The sequence below is a fragment of the Melospiza georgiana genome, unplaced genomic scaffold (genome assembly GCF_028018845.1).
Source record: "Melospiza georgiana isolate bMelGeo1 unplaced genomic scaffold, bMelGeo1.pri scaffold_29, whole genome shotgun sequence".
NCBI classification, from domain to species: domain Eukaryota; kingdom Metazoa; phylum Chordata; class Aves; order Passeriformes; family Passerellidae; genus Melospiza; species Melospiza georgiana.
In genome coordinates this window covers 9,771,332-9,791,405 of record NW_026652215.1, presented here as the reverse complement: position 1 = coordinate 9,791,405, position 20,074 = coordinate 9,771,332, and the positions used below count along the sequence as shown (strand labels likewise).

The 20,074-nt window shown below is 53.2% G+C and overlaps 1 protein-coding gene across 1 annotated transcript in view; it reads right to left on the bottom strand.

Annotated features, from left to right (window-relative positions):
- The window catches only part of LOC131096425 (uncharacterized), a 1,435,131-nt gene that overhangs the window by 2,655 nt on the left and 1,412,402 nt on the right, over nucleotides 1-20,074 (bottom strand).

Below are 20,074 nucleotides of genomic sequence, written 5' to 3'. Positions count from 1 at the left end.
ACTCCTGAATTCCCAGGCTTGAGTGCTTTGCGAAATGTGAGAATCATTTTTCTCTTCATCCCTGTTCGCCTTTGTGACAGTTACAGAGTTTACTTTCCTTTTAATGATATCTGTATTGGGCTGAATTTACACTTTTATCAGAACATGCTAGCAGCTGAGCTGGAGCTGTGCAGGAACCAGTGGAACTTGGAATTGCCACAAAATGGTTTGTACTGTCAGTTTATTAATGTTTGGGATTTGTTTGCATTTTCATCACATCTGACTTGTGGGAAAATCAAATATTCATCAAAGTGATTTATGCAGAGTCAAGTTTGATTTCTGCCAAATTATTTTGTCCAGTGCCCAGGGTATGCTCGAGGGGTCCCTGTGCCTCTCGCCATGGGGGATATTTGGCAGGGGTTTGGGAGGGTTGTCCCTGTCCCTGTCACCCCAGGCCATTCCCCAGGGGGTCTCCATCATTCTCACCCCAGAGAATGCCTGGAGGGTCTCCCTCCCTCTCACCCCTGTGCCAGGGGGTACTCAGGGCAGTCTCTGTCCCTCTCAGCCCAGGGGATGCTCGGGGCTCTCTGTCCCCTCACCCTGGGGGATGCTCAAGGGGTCTCCATCCCTCTGGCCTCAGGCAATGCCTGTGCAGGGCTGGGGACCAGGGGCTCTGTGTCCCTCTCACCGCTGAGGGTGCTCGGGGCTGGGGGGGCTCTCCGACCTTCTCACACCTGGGGAGGCCGGGGGGGTCTCTGTCCCTCTCAGCCCTGCTGTGACCCCACCCAAACATCATTGGGCTCTGGGTGAGCTCAATCCCAAACCCTGATCCTGGTCTCAGTCTCACTCCACATTTAGACACACTCACAGTTCTGTATTTATTCTCATCCCAGTTTCAGACTCATCTATCCCAAGACCCAACCCCAACCCCAGCCCTAAAGCCAATCCCATGTCTAGCCTTAACCCCAATCCCAGCACTAATCCAAATCTCAACCCCAACTCCAATCCCAGCCCCAATTCCAGCCCCTTCCTAAATCCTCAGCCCCAAACCAAATCCCAGGTTCAGCCCTTCTGGGGGTTTGGGGGTGTCTCTGTCCCTCTGAGCCCGATGATGTTTGGGTGGGGTCACAGCAGGGCTGAGAGGGACAGAGACCCCCCCGGCCTCCCCAGGTGTGAGAAGGTCGAAGAGCCCCCCCAGCCCCGAGCACCCTCAGCGGTGAGAGGGACACAGAGCCCCTGGTCCCCAGCCCTGCACAGGCATTGCCTGAGGCCAGAGGGATGGAGACCCCTTGAGCATCCCCCAGGGTGAGGGGACAGAGACCCCTGAGCATCCCCTGGGCTGAGAGGGACAGAGACTGCCCCGAGCACCCCCTGGCACAGGGGTGAGAGGGAGGGAGAACCCCCAGGCATTCTCTGGGGTGAGAATGATGGAGACCCCCTGGGGAATGGCCTGGGGTGACAGGGACAGGGAAAAACCCCCCCAAGCATCTCCCAGGGCAAGAGGAACAGAGGCTTCACTAGCATCCCCTGGGCACCAGACAAAGTAATGTTTTTTCTTGTCAGAAATCAAAATTGACCGTAGATAAAATGCCTTGAATTTATTTTTCCCACAAGTCACTTGTGATGGAAAAGCAAATAAATCCCAAAATTTTATAAGCTTATAATAGAAGCTATTTTGTGGCAAATCCAAATTCCTTTGGTCTTGTACAGCTCCAGCTCAGTTGCTGGCACATTCTAAAAAAAGAAAAGTGGAAAATAGGCCCAATACGGATTATGAAAAGGAAGGGGAAGGTATGCGTAGCTGTCGCAAAGGTGACAGGGACAAAGAGAAAAATTATTCTAACATTTGGAAAAGTTCCCCAGCCTGTGAAACAGACCTCCCCTGGAGGGGGCCAAGTGTGACATTGCCCCCTGTATGCGAGGCATTCCCAGGGTGGGGGTTTTACAGCTGAGCCAGTTTGGGTAAGGGGGGTGGTGTTCACCCCCTGAGCAGGGATTACCCCACTGTTTCAGGTTGCCATGCAAGATGTAACCAAATGCATGTTTTCAATCCCCACCTTCAGCAACTGTTATAAACAGGTGGGGCAGTGTTCTTTATCTCTTCCATGACTCAGCCCTGATAACGCCCTCCAGGGGAGATATCTCCTGTGAATGGGCCATTGAGTGTCACTGCAGGACTGATAAAATTCCATCCTCCCATTGTGGGATGCTCTGCCCAGGGGGAGGATCCAAGCATTCCTACCTGGATATAAGCTGACGCTTTGCTACACCAGGAGCAGCTTGCCTACTTGATTCCCAGAGGACAAGAACTCCCTAACCACCACTGGACCTCCATAGGAAGACCAGACCCTTCTACAGGATCACTGCTTCGACAGAATCGTGTTCATCTCTCCAACAGGACTGCACAACCATTTACTGGGACTGCTGCCACCACCCTGAACAACAGGGTGTCAGGTTATATCCTGACTCTGTCAGTTTAAGGCACTGTTTCTGTATCATTGCCTTGATCCTTATTTTGTTACTGAATTTGAATTCTGGCTTAGACTCTTCCTCAGGTTTGCCTTTAAACCAGTACAAAGCTCATTGTGCTCATCCCTTGTTTTCCTCCCTTGTTTTAGGAATATCCCATTCCTAAAACTTGGCCAGATGGGGGAAGACACCTCAAGGAAGATGAGGATGCCCCAGGACACCCAGGCAGGTGAGGAGGAAGTCAGTGCCCCTTTCCCCCTCTCTCCTGCTCCATCTCCCAGCCCAGAAAATCCCCTCTATGTAGGACAACCCCGCTGCCAATGCCATCCTGCTGGGAATGCACTATGGGGATCTCCTTCCCCATCCCTCTTCACGGAGGGAAATCCCATCCTGTGCTTGTCCTTACTCTACCAGAGAAGGAGCTGAGGATCAAGATCAGGGACGACAAATTCCCACAGCAGAACCACATGGAAGAGACCGGTTTGAGTGGCTCCATGGGAAAAGAATCCAATGGGGAGGAAAAGCCCTGGAGATCCCCCATGAGGAGGAGGGGCTCCAAACCCAACCCGGGGTTCTCTGAGGAGGAAAGACACACCCTGAGCCAGGAAGGTGGACAGAGCTTCAGCCAGAACTTGGAGCTGGTAGTCCAGGGGCAGCTTCATGATGGGCACAAGCTCCACAAGTGCTTCGAGTGTGGGAAGAGCTTCAGGCAGAGCAGCACCCTGATCAGCCAGAGGACCCACGCTGGGGATTGGCCTTATGAGTGTGGGGAATGTGGGAAGGGCTTCAGCTCCAGCTCTGCCCTTGTCATACATCAACGCATCCACACTGGGAAGGGGCCCTACGAGTGTCCCCAGTGTCAGAAGAGGTTTCAGAGCAGCTCCAGTCTTCTCCGGCACAAGCGGATTCACACGGATGAGAGGCCCTTGCGCTGCCCTGAGTGCGGGAAGGGCTTCAAGCACAACTCCAACCTCATCAGGCACCGGCACATCCACACTGGGGAGAGGGAGAGGCCCTACGAGTGTCCCCCGAGTGGGAAAAGCTTCACCCAGATCTCTGTCTTAACCAGACACCAACGGAGGCACCTGGAAGGGAAGCTCTGCCAATGCCCCAATGCAGGAGGACTTTTGTGCACTGCCCCAACTTCATCCATAGTTGGAGGATCCATGTTGGGAAGAGCCCTGGTGATCCATTTTTCCTTCGGATCCATGCTAGGAAGACACCTGTCCCTTTTCTTGCCTCTGCCAATGACATGATGTGGGATGGAAGAACATGAGGGTCTTGCCATGACTGTGTCATTACATTCACTCCCACCTCAGGTCATTGCCAGGGACAGAAAAGGGACACTCTCTCTGTCTCTCTCTCCTTCCCTGAGGAGAAGAGTGTGCTTTCCAGGCAGGAGGAAATACGTGGCAAGGCAGACCCAGCAAGTTGTGGTTTAGTTTTCCCTGTAAACAGTTTTATTTATACACTCTGTTATCAATATTGTTTCTGTTCCATTCGTTCCTTATATCATTGTTGTTCCCAAAAAATTGTTCTTATCCCAGACCGGGATCTTTGCCTTTGTGGTTTCCATGGGAGGTGGGAGGGCAGTGAGGACAGCGCGGTTTTAGCAAGAGCAGAAAATTGGGGAATCCCATTCCTGAACCCCAGCCCCTGGAAACCGAGCATCCCAGCTGGTGCCAGCCCTGGTGGCCATGGCAGCAGCCTTGGGAGCGGGTCCCTGGCTGGGGCTGTGGGAACCTCTTCCCTCTGGGACCCAGGGACAGCAGTGGAGGGAACGGCTGCAGCTGAGTCGGGGCAGGCTCCGGTTGGATGTCAGGAAAAGGTTTTTGCCCAGAGGCTGCTGGGGCCCTGCCCAGGCTCCCCAGGGAAGGGTCCCAGCTCCAGGGCTCTCTGAGCTCCAGCAGCATTTGGACAGCGCTGCCAGGCCCAGGCTGGCATTGTTGGGGTGTCCTGTGCAGGGCCAGCAGTTGGACTGGAGGATCCTGATGGGTCCCTCCCAGCTCAGCCAATTCTGTGGTTCTGGGATCCCATGAGCCTGGGGATGGGGCTGCCAATGGTTGCCATGGCAACAGGCTGTGGCTGCAGGCCTGAGCTGGTGTCCATGGCAACCACCCCGGCATGGGGTCTCCATGGAGCTGCCAAGGGACTGAGCATAGCAACAGGGAGCTGGTGATGGTTGCCACGGAAACTGATCACAGCAACAGGGGGCTGAGGATGGTTGCCATGGAAACTGAGCATAGCAACAGGGGGCTGGGGATGGTTGCCATGGAAACTGACCATAACAACAGGGTCCTGGTGATGGTTGCCTGCTAAGGATCACATTTGTCACAGGCACTCAGAGGGGTTCCGTGGGGACTTTCCAAGAGTCTCCAGGCTCTTCCAGAGCTGGAATGTCACAGGCACAGACAGGGGCTCCATGGAGACCTCCCTGGGCTTTCTTGGGATGGTAAAGAGCCTTGTGGTCAGAGGCAGTCACAGCCATTCCATGGTGACATCCCAGGGGACCTTGTGATGCAAAGGCATCGATCTGTCACAGGCGCTCACGGGGGCTCCATGGTGACATCCCAGGAGTCTCCAGGCTGCCAAAGAGCTGGGGTGTCCCAGAAACTCACAGGGGTTCCTGTCATGGGCACAGTGGGAGCTTCAGGCAAAACCTTTATTTCTTTTTTGGAGAAACTCCTGCTGAGACATGAGATGGAGAAATTACATACTGCAGGCACCATGGATCCTCAAACCCCTGCAGGGGCCCTAGACTTCTAAAATTCCTTCTAAGAGAGGAGACTGGGAGCAGTTGCATCCAATCCCACCTCCAGACTTTGTCAAAGGTGTTAAAGATTAGACACGTGGAATTGAACTTTAATGCAATTTTCCCCCCAGGGTTAAAGATTGAATACCAGATAAATTTATATAAATACAGCTCTGATTTTTTCTGATCATTATTAGACAGAATGGTTCATTCCCACCACAAAGTAAATGAAAAAAGGGAGTTTTTGTTACAGTCTGAGGTGGTCTGCACACAACCTTCCCCCAGAGTTTCTTGTGCCAATGGGTAGGAACCACGAGAGCACCAGCACATAGACACAGACAGACACACACACAGACACACATACACACAGACACACACACACACAGAAATGCTGAAAGTGTCCAGGGGCCAAAGACAAAAACAAAGGAGAGTCCAGGGTACAAATACAGGGAAAGAGGGTGCAGAGTAGAGCACCGGGGATCCAATGCTCTGAGGGTTCAGGGGCGGTACACATGGAAGGGACCAATAGTAAATGCCAGTGTGGATGGGCAGGGTTACACACCAGTGGGAAAACAGGGAAGGGAGAACTCACCAGAACATGAACATATAAGAGTTAAAGGGGTAGAGAAGGCCAAGGGAGAGTACAGAACTGGGACAAATTAACATAGTGCTGCAGAGCACCATGGGGAAGCCTCTTTCCTCGCCCTGAGTTGTGAGGAATGCCCAGAGCCTACAGTGTGTCTCTCCAGGGCATTTCTGCTGGCTTTTGCCTGGTAGGCTCACAGGTTTGCACAGTTGTGCAGTGTCACAATGATCTCCTTGGTTCTGCATTCCTGCTGTGGCTGCTGTGTAACAATGGACCTGTGATACCATGAGGCTCCATAGTGTCACCATGGTCCATTTGGTTACACAAGGCCCTGTTGGGACATGATGAACCCTTGGTTCCATGAGGGGCCTGGGCTCCCACAGCCCCTCACAGGGCCCTCAGGCCTCTCCGAGTTCCCCATTGCCCCTCATGGCCTCTCAAGGCCCTTCATGACACCTCGTGACTGATGGCCCCTCACAGCCCCTCACAGCCCCTCTCAGCCTCAGGCTTGGGGCTCCACCCAAGGCAGGAGAACAGGTTGGGCCCTACTTGTTCTGCTTTCATTTCAGTCCCTTCACAGCCACAAGTGCAGAAAGGCTGAAAGGGAGCCTTTCCCCGGCGTTTCCCTCAGGGTTAACTGCGGGCTGAAGCTCTGTGCTGGCCCCGGCCCCAGCACCACCATCCCTACAGCCGCCAGGCCTTTGCTGTTCCCCCGTGTCCGGTCCCTGTCCCCGAGTCCCGCCCGGCTCTGGCAGCAGCAGCAGCCGCAGTGCAGGGGGCGCCGGCCCGGCCCAGCCGGGGCTCCCGGCCAGGAGCAGCAGCAGCGCCGGCCCCTTCCCGCCTGCTCCTGCCTCGGCTCCCGAGGGCTTTTTCCAGCTCAATTCTGGAGCAGAGCAACCAGCACCCACACACAGCCCTGACTGCTCAGGGCCTGCCTGTGTTGCCCCGAGTAAGCCCTCAAAGGAAGAAAGGATCGGGTTCCAGCGCTGTTTTCAACACTCTTTTACTCACCCTGAGGTGACAGGAGGAGGCTGCTGGTGCCTTTGCCTTGGGAATTGCAGATCATGGCTGCTCTTGGCGCTCTTCTGCTTGCCACTTGAACTTTATCCATAAAAATGCAAGTGCCTCTTTCAGTTGGTGCTACCCACGGTGCTTTCATGACAGTGAAGTCAGTATTTTTGTCACAGGCATAAAGATCATCAGATACTGGAATGCCCACCAGCCTCTGAACACTAAGATGAGGGGAATTAAAGCCACACAGGCCACATTTGCAGAACTCAAACACAGCCCTGTTGCTGGCGTTGTTGAAATAGAATAAGCTGACAGAGGCTGTCACAGAATTTGCCTCCATAATGTGGAATTAAATTTAAAAATCCATCAGGAGAAACAGAAATCAGAACGTCTCAACTCGCTTCATTTCTCCTTCCCAGCAGCAGGAAGCAGAGATGCCCAGAGGTGTTTTGCACTGCTGCTGCCCCCAGTTTGAGCCCAGGCTCTGCCCAGTCCCAGCGGGAACCTGAGCCCAGCCCAGGGAGCTCAGCGCACACGGGGCCAGGCGCAGAGCCCCGGGCACGGCCGCCCATTGCGGGGCAGTGGCGCAGATGGAATGTCCTGCAGCCTAAACCTCCTGCTCCTGCCACACAGCGCCAGCCTTCTCCCCCTCCTCCTCCTCTCCCAGCATGGCACAATTTCCAGCTCGGAGGAGGCTGCCCCAGAGAGGGCTCCGGCTCCTGTTCCAGCCTGAATGTCCCTGCAGAGGAACAGGGCATCTTTCAGGCACTTCCACAAGCTCAGGCTTCTCACTTCATGGCGAATCTGGGATGCAAATGGCCTTGCTAAGAAAACCAAAAGCCAAAATGTATTAATAATTATTAGAAAAAATTCCCCTTTCTTCCAGGCAAAATTCACCAAGTCATTCTCTGCATTTCTCCTTTTCAGATTGTTTCAGTTGGCTGTTCTGACAGGTCCATCTTGTTCTGGTGCTTATCATTAACTGATTGTGCTCTTGATTTATGCACCAAGGCACCAGATGTGGAATCATCCACACTGAATTCAGAAACAAACTCCCTCTGTCAGAGCATTTTCACATTCCAGGTAATTTTCAAGATGTCCAGTGACAGGTTGGAATGATCATCACAACACTCTCCACTTGTGGCTGCAGGCTCTGCAGATTCTTTCTCTGCATTCAGCCAGGCTTGTATTCCCTAACAATTCTTTGTACCACCTCCTGTTTTCTTAGCCTGGAACAGGAACAATGAAAACCTTACCCATAGCACAACTCCCCAGTCCACCAGGAAAAGAAAGGACAAGTTGTCAAGTTCTCCAAACCTTTGTCCTGCTTTGCTGCAATAGTCCTGCTGCAGGCACAGTGTGGAAAGCCAAGAGAAGCCACAGTTGGTGGCACATCTTGTGACAGGAGCTCGACCTCATTCTCCAGGAAATGTTTTTGAAAAGGGCAGACAGGACTATGGAGAAGATTCCTGGAAAACTGAAACAGCTTTCCAGAAGTGAAATGAAAATAGAAAGAAATCATCTGAAATGTTTTCCTCAGTTTATTTCTGTTTTCCCCTTTTCCATCTTGCACTACTTCTCCATGCCATGAGTTCTAAATGCATCTCACCTCTAAGATCAATGACTTAGCGAGTTTTAGACACTCTAAAATACCATGAGCTGCACGAGGTTTGCCTTCCCCTGTTTTTGTTGGAAAGCAATGCTGGAGCCACAATTGCAGCGCTTGGGTCGGGCACGAATTCCAATTCAATAACAAAATAAGGATCAAGGCAATGATACAGAAACACTGCCTTAAACTGACAGAGTCAGGATATAACCTGACACCCTGCTGGGCAGGGTGGTGGAAGCAGTCTTATTAAATGGTGGCTGCAGTCCTGTTGGAGTGATCAACGTGATTCTGTCGAAGCAGTGATCCTGTAGAAGGGTCTGGTCCTCCTCTGAAGGTCCAATGGTGGCTATAGAGCTCTTGTCCTCTGGGAATCCAGTAGGCGAGCTGCTCCTGATGTTGAAAGCCTCAGCCTATATCCATGTAGGAATGCTTGGATCCTCCCCCTGGGCGGAGCATCCCACAATGGTATGATGGAATTTTATCAGTCCTGCAGTGACACTCAATGGCCCATTAGCAGAACGTATCTCACCTGGAGAGCATTATCAGGGATGAGTCATGGAAGCCATAAAGAACACTACCCCACCTGTTTATAGCAGTTGATGAAGATGGTGATTGAAAACATGCATTTGGTTACATCTTGCATTGCAACCTGAAACAGTGGGGTAATCCCTGCTTGGGTGGGTGAACACCACCCCCCTTACCCAAACTGGCTCAGGTGTAAAACCCCCACCCTGGGAAGGCCACACACACAGGGGACAATGCCACACTTTGCCCCCTCCAGGGGAGGTCTCGGTCCCTGTCACGCTTTTTCACAGGCTGGGCGACTTTGCCAAATGTTAGAATAATTTTTCTCTTTGTCCCTGTCACCTTTGCGACAGCTACACAGAGCTTCCCCTTCCTTTTCATATTCTGTATTGGGCCTAATTTCCACTTTTCTTTTATTGGAACCTGCCAGCAGCTGAGCTGGAGCTGTGCAGGACCAATAGAATTTAGATTTGCCACAAAACAGCTTCTATTGTCAGTTTATAAAATTTTGGGATTTGTTTGCGTTTTCATTACGTGACTTGTGGGAAAAGCAAATATTCATTGAAGTATTTTATGCAGAGTTAAGTTTGATTTCTGCAAAGTTTATTTTGTCCGGTGCCCAGGGGACGCTCTGTGCCTCTCACCCTGGGGGATGCTTGGAAGGGGCTGGGGAGGGTCCCTGTCCCTGTCACCCCAGGCCATTCCCCAGGCGTTTGTCCTTTTCACCCCAGGCCATTCCCCAGGGGGTCTCCATCATTCTCACCCCAGGGAATGCCTGGGGGGTCTCCCTCCCTCTCACCTTGTACCAGGGGTGCTCGGGGCAGTCTCTGTCCCTCTCAGCCCAGGGGATGCTCGGGGCAGTCTCTGTCCCCTCCCTCTGGGGGATGCTCGGGGGGTCTTCATCCCTCTGGCCTCAGGCAATGCCTGTGCAGGGCTGGGGACCAGGGGCTCTGTGTCCCTCTCACCGCTGAGGGTGCTCGGGGCTGGGGGGCTCTCCGACGTTCTCACGCCTGAGTGAAGGTGCAAATGACACCGTGAGAACGCAACCTGTCGATCTGCTCGAACTCGGATTGTACTGAACAAGAAATGGAAAGGAGCGAGGGAGAGAAAGAAATCAGAAATGTTCTCAGAGCGAAAGGAAGAGGAAAAAGCCCCAACCCGGACTCCGCAGATCTCGGGGACACCCGCAGGGCGCAGCGCCTTTCAAAATTCCAGCCAATCAGAAGAGGCGCTAACCAATTGCCAGCCAACCAGAGCATTTCTCGCCGATGACTCACCGGTTGCCAGGCGGGCCCGCAGAGCCCGGCGGCCCCGGAGCGGAATTTGGGGCTCGGGTCGGGGGACGGATCCGCCCCGGGGGGTCCCCGAGCCCCTGCCCAGCCCTGGGGCCGATCGGGGGCTCCCCCAGCCAGCAGCCGGTGCTGCGGGGCCGCGGGGCAGAGCGGTGGGAAAGGGGGGTCCGGGCTGGCAGCGGAGGAAATGCGGGAGGAAGAGGAGGGAGAGGAGGAGCAGGAGCAGGAGCGGGAGAATGGCGGCGCTCGCAGCGCCCGCACGCCGAGCCTGCAGCACCCCCTGCCCCGGGAGCATCGCCCCCAGCCCCGAGCCGCAGGGGAGGGCGGAGGCCGAGCTCGCCCCGGCTCCAGCCAGGGGTCTCCGGGAGGATTTTTTGGAGAGTGTTCGGAGCCGGCAGATCCCGGACTCGAGCCCCGGGTATCCCCGGGCTCCCCAAGAGGAGCTTTTTCGGGGGCAGAGAAGCCGCGATCGCCCCTCGGGAGGGTTCCAGGGGTCCACGTGGGGATGGCCCGGTACCGACGGGGCGGGACATTGGTTTTGGGGATCCCCGTGAGAGCCGGGGCTGTGGAACGGGGGACGCCCGGGGCGGGGAGAGGGGAAGGGGCGATACCGGAGCTGGGGGACCCCCGGCAGCCCGGAGATGAGGCGGGGACGGGACCCCCTGACCCTGACAGGGGTGTCCTGGGGTGACTTCATGATGCTCGTACCCCATCGGTCTGTTTAGCCCAGAAATGAGTTCTGCACCTTTAAGTTTGATTCTGAGAGCGCAGGGGAGAAGGGAGAAGCAGCAGTTTGTTTTCATACACTGCACTCACTCCTCCACATTCCTGCTCCTGGACTGTTGTGATGCCTTAAGGAGCTGGAACAGTGGCCAGATGGAGCTGATAGGAATAAAGTGGATTTTTACTGAAATGCTTTCAAAGGCCACACCCTGGCAGTACCAGAGGCACAGCTGTGGCTCTGCCTGGATGGCTCCAAGATGGGAGTAAAAGAGGGCTTGGTCATGAGATCTCACATTTTTATGAGTTTTAGTCTATTTGCATATAGGAGTTAACTGCCCAATTAATAGCTTCAAATTATGAAGTTTAATCCTCCTTGCTTGCTTGCCCGCCCTCCTCTTTTCATGTTGTTTATGCTTTGGGCCTGAAGTTTGAAGAGATTGTCCTTGAGTCTCCAGCTAGAAGATGATTGTTTTGTCTTCAACACTCTGTGAAAAGATCCCAGTAACACTTAATATAAAGCTAAAAGCTGCACACCAAAACAGAACAGAAAAACTTAAAACCTAAGGTATCAGTTGTCTGCTGACAGACAGCAGGACAGAGCTCTCCTTTGCTTTTCGTTAGTTTTAACTCTCTGAGGCAGAGAAGTTCCCTGGAGTATGGTTTTTCTTTTTCTTTGGAGCTGTTTAAACCTGCTCTGGACTGAACACCCAGAACACCGCTGGCAGCTCCCACCTGTGGCCCACCAGGCTGAGCCTGGGCCGCAGCATTTCCAGCAGTGGAAGGACTGACATGAGACTGATTAGAGACTGAGTGAGCAGAGCTACAGCCCACAGAAGGACTTTCTGAGGAAAACCCCCTTTGGAGGTTTTCTCCCAAATTTGCCCTAATCCAGGACAGGGTTGCGGGAAGAGAGAGGACCCCCAAGTGACTGGACTGGGGGGAGGCTGGAGTGGGGGACCCTGATATCCCCCAGCATCCCTAAGCAGGACCCTGGAGAGAGGGATCCCCAGGACCCATGGGATCCCCAGCAGCCCTGAGACAGGGGACCACCAGAACCCCAGAGGGATGAGACTGGAAATGGGATGCTCCTGGTGGCTTTTTTTAATTCACTCTTGATTTTTGGAAATTTTTATGGGCACCAGATAACTTCTGGAGATGGATTTGGTTGGGAGGAATTCCCAATCCAAGGATTCACACCTTGTTTTACCCCAAACCAGGATTTCCCATTCCCAAACCTTCACCTGATGGAGGAGAAGGCTGCGAGGAAGAGGAAGATGCCCCAGGATACCCAGGCAGGTGAGGAGGAAGTCAGTGCCCCTTTCCCCCTTTCTCCTGCTCCATCTCCCAGCCCAGCATGGCCCCCAGCTGCAGGACAACCCTGCTGCCAACGCCGTCCTGCCAGGGATGCACTGGGGGGATCTCCTTCCCCTTCCCTCTGGCACGGAGGCAAATCCCATCCTCTCCTTGTCCTTCCTTCCCCAGAGAAGGAGCTGAGGATGGAGACCAGGGAGGACAAATCCCTGCACCAGAACCTCGAGGAAGAGGCTGTTTTTAGTGGTGCCAGAGTGCAGAATTACAATGGGGAGGAAAAGTTCCAGAGATCCCACAAGAGGAGGGGCTGCAAACCCAGCCCAGGCTGCTCTGAGAAGGAAAGAACCGCATTGAGCCAGGAAGGTGGACAGAGCTTCAGCCAGAGCTTGGAGCTGGTGGCTCATGAGCAACTTCATGATGGGGAGAAGCCCTACAAGTGCTTGGAGTGTGGGAAGAGCTTCAGGCGGAGCTCCCACCTGATCAGCCACCAGATAATCCACACAGGGGAATGGCCCTACAAGTGTGGGGAGTGTGGGAAGGGCTTCAGCTGCAGCTCTGCCCTCATCACCCACCAACGCATCCACACTGGGGAGAGGCCCTACGAGTGTCCCCAGTGTGGGAAGAAGTTTCAGACCAGCTCCAATCTCCTCCTGCACCAGCGGATTCACACAGAGGAGAGGCCCTTCCGCTGCCCTGAGTGTGGGAAGGGCTTCAAGCACAACTTTACCCTCATCAGGCACCGGCACATCCACACTGGGGAGAGCCCCTACGAGTGTCCCCAGTGTGGGAAGAGCTTCTCAGACCGCTCGTTCTTTACCCAACACCAACGGAGTCACCGGTAAGGGCAGCCCTGTGAGTGCCCCAACTGCAGGAGGAGCTTCATGCACTGCTCCAGCTTCATCCCCCATGGGACGACCCACGTTGGTCAGAAACCTTGCACTCTACATTCTCTGTGATGCATGCTGGGAAGACACGGGGCTGGTTATTCTTTTGTTTTGGCCCTAATTTTCTTTGCATTCATCTTCATCCCTTTAAAACAGAGAAAATTGGGGTAAAAATCAATAAATTCATCAAAGGCATCTAAAGGCTCACTTTTTACTTGTGTTTCAGGGGAATCTGGGATTCAGGGAGATAATTGGGAGAATTTGGGGGTTTTGGGGGTATTTGGTGTACTTGCTTCCCTTTCTTGGCACTGAAAGAGACAAGAGGGTTCAATCTGTCACCTCAATGCCACTGAAAACTACTCAATCCCACCCCAAAATTCCTCGATTCCACAACTCTTTGGTGTGGAATGGTGTTGGAAGGGGATTGAGCAAAGTGGGCTTCAAATCAGGAGGGTTGAGATGGGCATTAGGTGGGGCAGGATGGGTGGAATGGGGTTTGGGAGGTGGGAAATGGGGGAAATATGGCTTGGGAAGGGGGGGTTGATGTTCAGGAGTGGTGGGATGTGTCAGGGTTGGGATTGGGGAGGTGGGTTGGGGTCTGCAATGAGACAGCCAAAGTTTGAGGATGATGAAGGGAGGGGGAGCCCATTACTGAGTGAGTTTTTTATTAATCCACATTCCTGAAGAGATTTTTAGGTATCTCATGTTTCTGAGGCAGTTTTGGGGCACTCCTCAGCTTTCAGGGGCTTTCCTGAGAGCAGCTCCATGGAGCCCCATTGCCAGGGGTGGTTGCCTTGGGCCAAGCTCTTAGCTGTAGCCAGAGTCCGTTGCCTCAGTGCTGGAGAGCAGAGAAATGATGAACGGCCCCAGACATCTCCAGTGTGTGTTTGGGGCAGGGACAGTTCTACATAGGTGGGGTGGTCACTGCCCCACCCCAGCCACTGCTACCTCTGGCCCAGCCCCAAAGTGGCTGCCAAGCCCCTGCCACCCCAAAAACCCCACCTGAGAGAGGGACCAGTGCAGGTCAGGCTGTGACACAGGTGGGACACTGACACGTCCCACGGCCCAAGAGCTCACAGCAGCTGAGATCCAAGACTGACTGTGGATCTCTCTCTCCCTCTCTCTCTTCTCCTGACTTCCTCTTCTCAAAATCTGGATAACTTGAAGTTGGACAGGTTAGAGTTTGAGAAGTCAGTGCTTTGTCAAGTGATTTTCTGTAATTTAATGCTGTTTAAGATTTCCCAAGTACCTCATTCTCTGAAGTTTGCAACTAGAAGTTTGTTCTCCTCCCTCCTGAGCAGTTTGTTGTTTTCTCCCCTTGGCCATCTGTCCTGCAGGCTGTGCCCCCTGGGCGTGCTGCTCCTCTGCCCTGGCCAGCTGCACTCGCCCATCTCGCTGTGCCCCAGCATTTCTCACCCAGCGTTTCTGTGCCCTCCCTGGGCTCCCTGCACCCAGCGCTGCCGGCTCCTGGCACACAGAGCCAGAGCAGGAGCCCACCCTGCCAAGGGGCTCTGGGGCAGGGCGGGGGCTGCGATGGCTTCTGAGCTCAGCAGCTGCTCCTGGCATGGTTCCATGGAGACCGAGCACAGCAGCGCTGCTGAGCATTGTCCCTGCTGAGGGTCACACACTGCCGGGGCACATTCCCTGCCTGCAGGATTGCTGAGCATTGTCCCTGCTGAGGGTCACACACTGCCGGGGCACATTCCCTGCCTGCAGGATTCGTGCCCGACCCAAGCGCTGCACTTATGTCTCCAGCATTGCTTTCTAACAAAAACAGGGGAAGGCAAACTGTGCAGGTCACGGTATTTTAGTGTGTCTAAAACTTGCTAAGTCATTGATCTTAGAGGTGAGATGCATTTAGAACTCATGGCATGGAGAAATAGTGTAAGATGGAAAAGGGGAGCATAGAAATAAACTGAGGAAAACATTTCAGATGATTTCTTTCCATTTTCATTTCACTTCTGGAAAGCTGGTTCAGTTTTCCAGGAATCTTCTCTGTGATCCTGTCTGCCCTTTTCAAAAACCTTTCCTGGAGAGTGAGGTTGAGATCTTGTCACAAGATGTGCCACCAACTGCGGCTTCTCTTGGCTTTCCACACTGCGTGCAGCAGGACTCTTGCAGCAAAGCAGGACAAAGGTTTGGAGAACTTGACAACTTGTCCTTTCTTTTCCTGGTGGACTGGGGAGTTGTGCTATGGGTAAGGTTTTCATTGTTACTGTTCCAGGCTAAGAAAATAGGAGGTGGTACAAAGAATTGTTAGGGAATACAAGCCTGGCTGAATGCAGAGAAAGAATCTCCAGAGCCTGCAGCCACAAGTGGAGAGCTGTGTGATGATCATTCCAACCTGTCACTGGACATCTTGAAAATTATCTGGAATGTGAAGATGCTCTGACAGAGGGAGTTTGTTTCTGAATTCAGTGTGGATGATTCCACATCTGGTGCCTTGGTGCATAAATCAAGAGCACAATCAGTTAATGATAAGCACCAGAACAAGATGGACCTTTCAGAGTAGCTGACTGAAAGAATCTGAAAAAGACAAATGCAGGGAATGACCGGGTGAACCTTTCCTGGAAGAAGGATGATTTTTTCTAATAATTACTAATCCATTCCCTCATCTTTTGGCTTTCTTAGCAAGGCCATTTCCATCCAATATTCCCCAGGAAGTGTGAAGCGTGAGCTTGTGGAAGTGCCTGAAAGATGCCCTGTTCCTCTGCAGGGACACTCAGGCTGGAACAGGAGCCTGAGCCCTCTCTGGGGCAGCCTCCTCCGAGCTGGAAATTGTGCCATGCTGGGAGAGGAGGAGGAGGGGGAGAAGGCTGGCGCTGTGTGGCAGGAGCAGGAGGTTTAGGCTGCAGGACATTCCGTCTGCGCCGCTGCCCCGCAATGGGCGGCCGTGCCCGGGGCTCTGGGCCTGGCCTCGCGTGCGCTGAGCTCCCTGGGCTGGGCTCAGGTTCCCGCTGGGACTGGGCAGAGCCTGGGCTCAAACTGGGGGCAGCAGCAGTGCAAAACACCTCTGGGCATCTGCATTTCCTGCTGCTGGGAAGGAGCAATGAAGCAAGTGGAGAAGTTCTGGTTTCTGTTTCTCCTGGTGGATTTTTTAATTTAATTCCACATTGTGGAGGCAATTTCTGTGCTGGCCTCTGTCAGTTTATTCTATTTCAACAATGCCAGCAACAGGGCTATGTTTGAGCACCGCAAATGTGGCCTGTGAAGCTTTAATTCCCCTCATCTTAGTGTTCAGGGGCTGGTGGGCATTCCAGTATCTGCTGATCTTTATGCCTGTGTGATAAATAGGTATGATTCATGCTGATAAAAATTGAAACAGTAATTGATACAGTAATTAATATTTTAGAATAATAAATTAGTTAAAAAGTTATAATGCCAAAGAAGAGAGGGAGAGGAGGGGCTCCACCCCCACCCCTTCCCAGCAGATGTTTTCAAGGACTACAGGAAAGAAGCGGAAGATACAGTTGCTAAAAATGAACAACAACCCGGTTGGGTCCCAGGAAATGCTAATTATAAGGGATTTATTGCCTTGATATGTAGATGTAGTGATACGTTAGTCTTGGCTTACATTGTACTGGCTTGGTGCGCATGTGTAACCCAAAGGTGAATTAAGGAACAAAGAGGAAGAGGAGAGGTCTTCATCCAAAACGACCCCCAAAGACTTGTGCGACCACCAAACTGAGTGGTGGCGCATGCGTGGTAAAGGTGGTAATAAGGGCGGAGATAGAGATATGATGAACCGAAAATGGGAGGAGATGATATTGACACACGGCAAATAAGGGGTGACTTTCACTTGGCAAGCTTGTACGTGAAGTGGCAAGGGTCATTGAAGTCTGCCCTCCGTACCCTGCAGTATCTTTTGCTTATGTGCTATTATTGGAACCAAATTATCCCTTATTTTAATTAAATTATATTGTATCCAATTTTATATTTTTTTTAAATTTTAACTATTTAATTAAAATTGTTACTACTTTTATTATTGTTTGGGGTTTTTTTTATGATGGGATAATTGGGCAAACATAACACCTGGGACAAAAATACTGACTTAATTGTCATGAGAGCACCATGGGTAGCACCAACTGAAAGAGGCATTTGCAGTTTTATGGATAAAATTCAGGTTGCAAGCAGAAGAGGGCCAAGAGCAGCCATGATCTGCAATTCCCAAGGCAAAGGCACCAGCAGCCTCCTCCTGTCACCTCAGGGTGAGTAAAAGAGTGTTGAAAACAGCGCTGGAACCCGATCCTTTCTTCCTCTGAGGGCTGGCTCAGGGCAGCACAGGCAGGCCCTGAGCAGTCAGGGCTGTGTGTGGGTGCTGGCTGCTCTGCTCCAGAGTTCAGCTGGAAAAAGCCCTTGGGAGCCGAGGCAGGAGCAGGCAGGAAGGGGCCGGCGCTGCTGCTGCTCCTGGTCCTGGCTGGGCCGGGCCGGCGCCCCCTGCGCTGCGGCTGCTGCTGCTGCCAGAGCCGGGCGGGACTCGGGGACAGGGAACGGACACGGGGGGACAGCAAAGGCCTGGCGGCTACAGGGATGGTGGCGCTGGGGCCAGCGCAGCACAGAGCTTCAGCCTGCAGTTAACCCCGAGGGAAACACCGGGGAAAGGCTCCCTTTCAGCCTTTCTGCACTCGCGGCTGTGAAATGACTGAAATGAAAGCAGAACAAGTAGGGCCCAACCTGTTCTCCTGCCTTGGGTGGAGCCCCAAGCCTGAGGCTGAGAGGGGCTGTGAGGGGCTGTGAGGAGCCATCCGTCATGAGGGGCCATGAAGGGCCTTGAGAAGCCATGAGGGGCAATGGGGAACTCGGAGAGGCCTGAGAGCCCTGTGAGGGGCTGTGGGAGCCCAGGCCTCTCATGGAACCAAGGGTCCATCATGTCCCAGCAGGGCCTTGTTGAACCAAAGGGACCATGGTGACACTATGGAGCCTCATGGTATCACAGGTCCATTGTTACACAGCAGCCACAGCAGGAATGCAGAACCAAGGAGATCATTGTGACACTGCACAACTGTGGAAACCTGTGAGCCTACCAGGGAAAAGCCAGCAGAAATGCCCTGGAGAGACACACTGTAGGCTCTGGGCATTTCTCACAGCTCAGGATGAGGAAAGAGGCTTCCCTATGGTGTTCTGCAGCACTGTGTTAATTTGTCCCAGTTCTGTAATCTCCCTTGGCCTTCTCTACCCATTTAACTCTTATATGTTCATGTTCTGGTGAGTCCTCCCTTCCCTGTTTTCCCACTAGTGTGTAACCCTGCCCATCCACACTGGTATTTACTATTGATCCCTTCCATGTGTACCGCCCCTGAACCCTCAGAGCATTGGATCCCCGGTGCTCTACTCTGCACCCTCTTTCCCTGTATTTGTACCCTGGACTCTCCTCTGGCCCCTGGACACGTTCAGCATTTCTCTGTGTGTGTATGTGTCTGTGTGTGTGTTTGTCTGTGTCTGTGTCTGTGTCTATGTGCTGGTGCTCTCATGGCTCCTACCCATTGGCACAAGAAACTCTCGGGGAAGGTTGTGTGCAGACCACCTCAGACTGCAACAATAACTCCCTTTTTTCATTTACTTTGTGGTGGGAATGAACCATTCTGTCTAATCATGATCAGAATGAATCAGAGCTGTATTTATATAAATTTATCTGATATTCAATCTTTAATCCTGGGGGGAAAATTGCATTAAAGTTCAATTCCACGTGTCTAATCTTTAACACCTTTGAAAAAGTCTGGGGGTGGGATTGGATCCAACCACTCCCAGTCTCCTCTCTTTGAAGGAATTTTAGAAGTCTAGGGGCCCTGCAGGGGTTTGAGGATCCATGGTGCCTGCAGGATGTAATTTCTCCATCTCATGTCTCAGCAGGAGTTTCTCCAATAAAGTAATAAAGGTTTTGCTTGAAGCTCCCACTGTACCCATGACAGGAACCCCTGTGAGTGTCTGGGACATCCCAGCTCTTTGGCCGCCTGGGAACTCCTGGGATGTCACCGTGGAGACCCCGTGAGTGCCTGTGACAGATTGGTGCCTTTGCAGCCCAAGGTCTCATGGGATGTCACCATGGCTGTGACTGCCTCTGACCACAGGGCTCTTTACCATCCCCAGAAAGCCCTGGGAGGTCTCCATGGAGCCCCTGTCTGTGCCTGTGACGTTCTACCTCTGGAACAGCCTGGAGACTCTTGGAAAGTCCCCATGGAACACCTCGGAAGGCCTGTGACAAATCTGATCCTTAGCAGGCAATGATCACCAGCCCCCTGTTGCTATGGTCATTTTCCATGGCAACTATCACCAGGACCCTGTTGCTATGGTCCGTTTCCATGGTAACCATAACCAGCCTCCTGTTGGTATGGTCAGTTTCCATGGCAACCATCACCAGACCCCTGTTGCTATGGTCAGTCCCTTGGCAGCTCCATGGAGACCCCATGCCAGGGGTGGTTGCCATGGACACCAGCTCAGGCCTGCAGCCACAGCCCGTTTCCATGGCAACCATTGGCAGCCCCATCCCCAGGCTCATGGGATCCCAGAACCACAGAATTGGCTGAGCTGGGAGGGACCCATCAGGATCCTCCAGTCCAACTGCTGGCCCTGCACAGGACACCCCAACAATGCCAGCCTGGGCCTGGCAGCGCTGTCCAAACGCTGCTGCAGCTCAGAGAGCCCTGGAGCTGGGACCCTTCCCTGGGGAGCCTGGGCAGGGCCCCAGCAGCCTCTGGGCAAAAACCTTTTCCTGACATCCAACCGGAGCCTGCCCTGACTCAGCTGCAGCCGTTCCCTCCACTGCTGTCCCTGGGCACCAGAGGGAAGAGGTTCCCACAGCCCCAGCCAGGGACCCGCTCCCAAGGCTGTTGCCATGGCCACCAGGGCTGGGACCAGCTGGGATGCTCGGTTTCCAGGGGCCAGGGTTCAGGAATGGGATACCCCAATTTCCTGCCCCTGCTAAAACCGCGCTGT